We start from the raw sequence: 7,065 nt of genomic DNA on the forward strand, positions 1-7,065 counted from the left end.
CTACATGCTGAATTGAAATTGCTGAATGAAAGACTATAGAAAGAAAACTACTTGCAGAATGAAATTGCTTAATTGAATGAAAAACTACTAATAAGAAGGAAACTACTTGCTGAATTGAAATTCTACTTGCAGAATGGAAAGGAAAGAAGATAAATGCGAAATGAAAGAAAGAAACTAGATTAATTTTGCAGAAATAAACTAATGGAAGAAAATTGAAGACTAGAAGTAGAAGAAAAGAAAGTTAGAGACTAGAAATAGAAGAAGGAGTAGTAATCACTCCTACTCTGACACCTCCCCGACAACGGTGCCAAAAAGTGATGAGCCTAGGTATTGCAGCAAGAATGTTGCAACTCCCAGGGCTACCAGCTTTACTTATCAACCCGAGGTTCATACAAACTTGGAGGTGACTATGCTATATACACAAGTAGAAGTGAAGGTATTGCCTGTTGTCACTGCTCATCTGGCAAGAGACCCCAGGGGTTCCAAGCCAGACTTCTATAGGGTCAGAAGAAGCTTGATTTTGATGGAAGGAGAGCAAACCTATTCTAGGGGAGAGATATTCTACTGCAGAAATGAAGAAAGCAATCATGTAATGCTAAAATCACACCAGACCCTAGCTAACCAATTAAACAACTATGTTAAGTAGAATTACTAGATCAATCACTAATCTAATGCTAATTATCTAAGTTGCAGAAGTAAAAGCATCAAAACTAGGTTAAGGGGTAAACAATGGAAACTAAGCTAAGTCTGTGTCTAAGCAGAAGAAGCAGTCGAAGGTCAAATTGGTGAAAAGAGGATGTGAGGGAGCAACAATGCCTGAGAACTGTTGGATCAGGCGGGTGAAAGGCAAACGAATGGATGAGATCGGATCACAAGATGGTACGTAGGTAGATGGGCGAACAGGGTTAACTACAGGATGAACAGTGGAGATTATATCATGGGCGGTTGAGTGAGTAGATGAAGGAACAGGGACAATCAGAGATGGATGACTGAGATTATATCATGCGGGTGGAGTTAGGAGATGGACAGACAGGACTAATTGGCAGATGGACAACGGAGATTAGATTGTGGCAAAAGAAACGTGTGGAAATGGTATTGGGTGATGTGATAGTCGTCAGATCAGGAGACAGATCAATGGTGGAGATTGGAGCGCTTAAAGGAACATGTAGAAATGAGGGACCAGGTTTAGAGGGCGGTAAGCAGTATTTCACATGCCCTCAAAGCTGAAAGCAGTTTTCTCAAATTTCACGTGATTAGCCTCCCCGATCGACACGTAGCACAGGGAAACCACCCATTTCATGTGCCCTCAGGTGGATAACGATTGGACAAAGATCCACGTGATATGGCGCGATAGCCGTCGAAGCAGATCAATGGTGAAGGTTTGACCGAGCTGGTTGGTGAGCGGGTGCGTGATAACCATCAGATCTGACAAGGCAAATCAACGGTTGGGATTTAAAGTGCACAAATTCAAATGCTAAAAGTGAATTTGGGCGGTGATTATTTAGTTTTGTTGTGTGAGGTGATCTACAGTTAAAAACCATTTGGACGTGGATTAATAGCTTTCGCTCATTATTTCATGCTGAAGGAGAATGAATGGCATGTGAGGGAGATCAAATGACGAGAAGAGAGTGAAGGAGTAGATGACCATTAAAGGAATAGAGTGATATGAAATGGGCTCAGTGACTGTGTTAAACAACAAACTCCTTATGAAAACCAAAACCCTGTGTTTTTGGGGTTGCTGCAGGGTTTCTTCCTTACGACATGGTCCCAGAAGGAGGAGGTGAGGCCAAGACACCTGTGGACAACCTTATGGATCTTTTCTTTGCTACCATGCTAATTGAATGAAGGCATAAATGAAGCAGACTGAAACACAACTGATCTGTTCTACCCTGTTGTAATGGAAATGCAGCTACTTAAACAAATAAATAGAAAAGTAGGAAACTACTTAAGTAAATGAATAGAACCAGAAATCTATGTTATCATGTTGTAATGGGGATTAACTTACAAAAGCAAATGAACAATCAAACCATGCATCTATGCTACTTCTGTAATGGAAATGAACTATTTCAATAGATGAACAGAAATCTATGCTACTTAACGATACAATAAAGAGGAGTTTTGGCTGCTAGAGTTGGTCCCTAACCCAAGAGCTTTAGCCCTCCGAGTTAACTCAGTGTTGGCTCAAAAAAAAATTGAGCTTAAACCCTCTCAGTACTTCTAATGCTTGCTAACTGACTACTAGTAACTAACTAAAAAAATTGAGGTCCTAAGCCTCTCTACTTATACATCTAAAGTCTCCAACGACTTCTTTCAAAAATAGGGAGGCACAGCTCCCAATTCAATGATAAACTCGTGCTTTCCCTTTCACTAGCTTGGTTTCCTTCTAGTAGGGAGGCTTGGCTCCCAAGTCAAGATAAACTCGTACTTTTCACTTGTTTGGCTACCTTCTAGTACACCTGATTTGGCTGTTTGCACCTTCACTTGCTTAGCTGCCTTTTAGTACACCTGATTTGGTTGTTTGTACTTTTAGCTAATGGAGGGATATTCGAATGGAGGGGCAGTAAATGAGGAGGATTTACCTCTTGTAATTCCTATCCCTTGTCCCATTCGAGTTTTTACCAAGGTTTTTACCACAGTTTCTTACTTTTATCTTTTATCCCTACATTTTCCTTTCTTTTATCATTTATTCCTGCATTACATGCACGTTAGACCACAAATCAAAATATCCAACTCTACTCATATCCTAAACAAAATATAATCAAAAGTATGTAATAAGTTGTGAGAATAGTTGGTTTGACTAAGCTAGGAGGTGAATTAAGGTCAATTAAGGCCCATATAATTACTCAATGATAAGGCTCATCACCCGTGAAGGACTGTTACTATTGTAACAACCAACTCGGGAAGGTATGATACACCTGTAACACTCGACTCAATTGTCATAACTCAAGACCCTCCGTATTCTTAGATATTGGCTAAACCTGGGATGACTTCACAACCTGAATCTGATTTTCTAAGGGAGTTGCAAAATCTGCATGTACGAATTCCTCTGCTACAAGCCCTTAAGGAAGTACCTATTTATGCTAAAAAAGTGAGAAATTTTTGCATCAAGAAACCTGGGAGGAAGCCTAAAGACCCTACCACCATACATGTGATGGGGAAATTATCCAAATTAATGTATGCACAGCCTCTCCTAGCTAAGTATAATGATACATGAAATCCTATAGTCACCGTTTACATTAACGATCAGCCCATAGCTAACACGTTGATCGATCTCGGGGCTACCATTAATGTAATGACAAAGGACCTCTTTACCACTCTCGGGCTACATGGACTTAGACATACTCCTATTGTACTTGAATTGGCTGACAGGTCCCGTGTCAAACCCAAGGGGGTGTTAGATGATATCATGATTACAATAGCTTCTTGGAGGTATCCGGCTGACTTTCTTATCTTGCAGCCCAAATCCAATTTGGGGGGACATCCTTTGATCCTAGGGATACCTTGGTTGGCCACTGCAAATGCATTTATAGGCTGCATATTGGGATCTATGGTGATCTCGGATGGCCAGGCAACAAAGAACCTTAGCCTTTACCCCCCCAATCCAAATATGGATGTATACAACCCTTGGTGGGATGAGTTTGAGCCTTAGTCAGATCTTTCCCTACCACTCCTCACTCTGGGGAAAGCTCAGTATTTCAAGGATGAGACAGAAGATTATTTCATTAATGGTTTTATTAGTAACTCGCTTCTATCGCTTCTGTTAAAAATGCAAACGGGGAATAAGAGGTGGAAGATATAGATTTTGAACAAATGAGAACCACTTTGAATATTGACAACAATCCAATTGAGATAGAACTTGGAAAGTCTTTGAATATTAACCCCAGCTTGAATGCTGAGAAAAACCAACAACTGTTACAACTGTTATAGAATACAAAAAAGCATTTGCATGGGACTATATGGATATGGAAGGGATCCACCCTAACCTATGCAATCACCAGATTTATTTGAAGGATGGCTGCAAATCAGTCAGACAACCACAGTGCCACATGAACCCTGCACTGACGGAGGTGGTAAAGGAAGAACTATAGAAACTCCTGAGTGCTAATTTTATTTACCTAATATCTGACAGTTAGTGGGTGTCACCATTTTTCATCGTTCCTAAAAAGAATGGCAAGTGGAGAGTCTGTGTAGATTACATAGAACTCAATAAAGCCACTCAAAAGGACCATTTTCCCTTGCCATTTATAGATCAGGTCCTTGATACCCTTTTCAGAAAGAAATTCTTTTCATTCTTGCATGAATTTAGTGACTATAATCAGATATAGATTTCCCCGGAGGATCAAGATAAAAAAAACTTCACTTCCCCTTGGGGAGCCTTCGCATACAGGGTGCTTTCTTTTGGACTCTGTAATGCGCCGACAACCTTTCAAAGGGTAATATTGGGAATTTTTCCTGACTTATTGAATGACTTCCTAGAAATATTCATGGGTGATTTTACACCTTATGGAGATTCTTTTGAAACAGCATTAGTTAATCTAGAAAAAGTGTTGGAACGCTGTGTACAGACTAATGTTGTTTTGAGCACTGAAAAATGTCACATGATGATGAATGAAGGGATCGTGCTTGGACACTACATTTCTACTCAAGGAATCAAGGTAGACCCTGCAAAAATAGAGGTAATTCTAAAAATTCCAACCACCAAAACACAAAAAGAGGTACATAGTTTCTTGGGGCATGCAGGGTATTACAGGAGATTTATAGAAATTTTTTCAAAAATTGCATCACCATTATTTTCCTTACTCATGAAAGATGTCGAACTTTTATAGACAAGGAAGTGTGAGCAAGCATTTTTAAAATTGAAATGTTGTGTATCAGCAGCTCTGGCCTTGCGAGGACCAAATTGGGAACTGCCATTTCACATAGCTACAGATGCATCTGATATTGTTGTAGGTGTTATTTTGGGCCAACTGGAGGATAAGAAACCTTATGCTATTTACTATATAAGCAAAAATCTAACCCCAGTTGAGCTCAACTACGCAGTGACCAAGAAGGAGTTCTTATCAGTCGTGCACACCATCAATAAATTCCAACATTATATCAATGGGTATCAAGTATTTGTACACACTGACCATTCTGCCATTCATTTTTAATGAATAAGCCAATTACCAATGGTAGGATTACATGTTGGTTATTGTTGTTACAAGAATTTGATATCACAATTGTCGATAAACCTGGAAAAGATAATGTAGTAGCTGATTTTCTTTCTAGGTCAACTATTGATGACAATTGCACTCCTACTGAGGATTCTTTCCCAGATGATCTTTTTTTCTATTTCTACTTACTCACCTTGGTATGCAGATATAGACAATTATCTTGTTGCAAGGAAGTTTCCACAGTGTTTGTCCTCCAAGGAGAAAAGAAAAATCATACAAAAAAGTGCTACATATACCTAGATAGATGGGAATTTCTGTCACTTGGACTAGATTTCCAGATCAAGCATTGTGTTAGAGAAGATGAGGTCTTTGACATCCTTAAGGATTGTCATGAAGAACCTTGTGGAGGCCACTTCGTGGAAAAATGGACAAGATACAAAGTCCTTTCAACAGGGTATTATTGGCCAACAATATTTCAGGATGCCAAGAATTTTGTGAAGGGATGTGATAGTTGTCAAAGGATGGGCCAACCACCGCAATCAGATGAGATGCCATTACAGCCCCAAATCGTCTTAGAACCTTTTGAGAAATGGGCCCTAGATTTTGTGGGACCAATTAATCCCTCATCTAGACAGAAATCTTACATCTTAGTCTGCACTGACTATGTCACAAAATGGGTTGAGGCAAAGGCACTAAACAGAGCCACGGAGTAGGTTGTCTCAGACTTTCTATTTGAAGACTTCTTTTTCTGATTTGGAATACCCAGGTAGATAGTCACAGACAAAGGGCCCCAATTCACATCTCATAAGATCCAAGAGTTGATTGAAAAATATAAAATCCATCATAGAATCACATCATCTTATCATCCACAAGCAAATGGCCAAGTGGAAAGCACTAACAAGGTCATTAAGGGGATTATTACTAAGACTGTGGCCAGTCACTGAAGAAATTGGGCTGATAAACTTCCAAAAGTGTTTTGGGCATACAAGACTACATGGAGGAATACCACTGGATTCTCACCATATGAACTTTTGTATGGTAAAAGCCCTTTATTCCCCATTGAATTTGAAATCAAGACACTAAGAACAACATTGTAGGTCAATTTGGATCTGGCTACAGTACAAAAGCAGAGATTGAACTAACTCAATGAATTGGAGGAGAAACAGTTAATTGTTATCCAACAAATAGAGATTATCTAGCAGCATAGAGCTGAGTGGCATGACAGATTCATCAAGAAAAAGAAGTTCTATAAAGGAGATTGGGCTCTCTTATACAACTCAAGATTAAAGACTTCAAGGGTAAGCTCTGCACCAGATGGCTAGATCCTTATGAGATAGATGCAGTCTTTGACAATGGGACTGTAAATTTTGGTAACGATTGACAGTGCGAGGACACCATTACTTGCAAATGGGCACCATCTTTGGTTATATCACAAACCTGCTTGAAGGGATTCATTCATCAACATTGTCACAAATTCAGATCTTCAAATTACAGGAACAGGGGAAAGTCCCCATGTGCTGCAAAAATTCTATTTTTTCCAATAAGTGTAACAACTGAAAATCAACTACGGTTGGTGGTTGTTACACCTTCAAACTCTTCAAACATAATAATAATAATAATAACAATCTGGCTGTGAAAACCTTTCCCAGGCATAGACAAACACTTTTTGTAGCAGTTGAAAACCACCTTGTCGCAGTTGTTACACACTCTGTAACAACATCTGTTATTTCAAAGCATACCTTATGATAAGTGTTGTTACATAATATTTTCTTCTTTATTTTTTGTAAAAATCAAAGTAATATATATTATTCGTCTTGGCTGTTACACCTGTAACAGCGAACGACTTTTAAGAAATAAATGAGATATTTTATTGTAATAAATAACATGGATCATCATGACCCTCGTCATCAGA

The sequence above is a fragment of the Pinus tabuliformis genome, chromosome 8 (assembly GCF_031772625.1).
Source record: "Pinus tabuliformis cultivar Carrire ecotype Pingquan chromosome 8, CPIR1, whole genome shotgun sequence".
Classification (NCBI taxonomy): Eukaryota; Viridiplantae; Streptophyta; class Pinopsida; order Pinales; family Pinaceae; genus Pinus; species Pinus tabuliformis.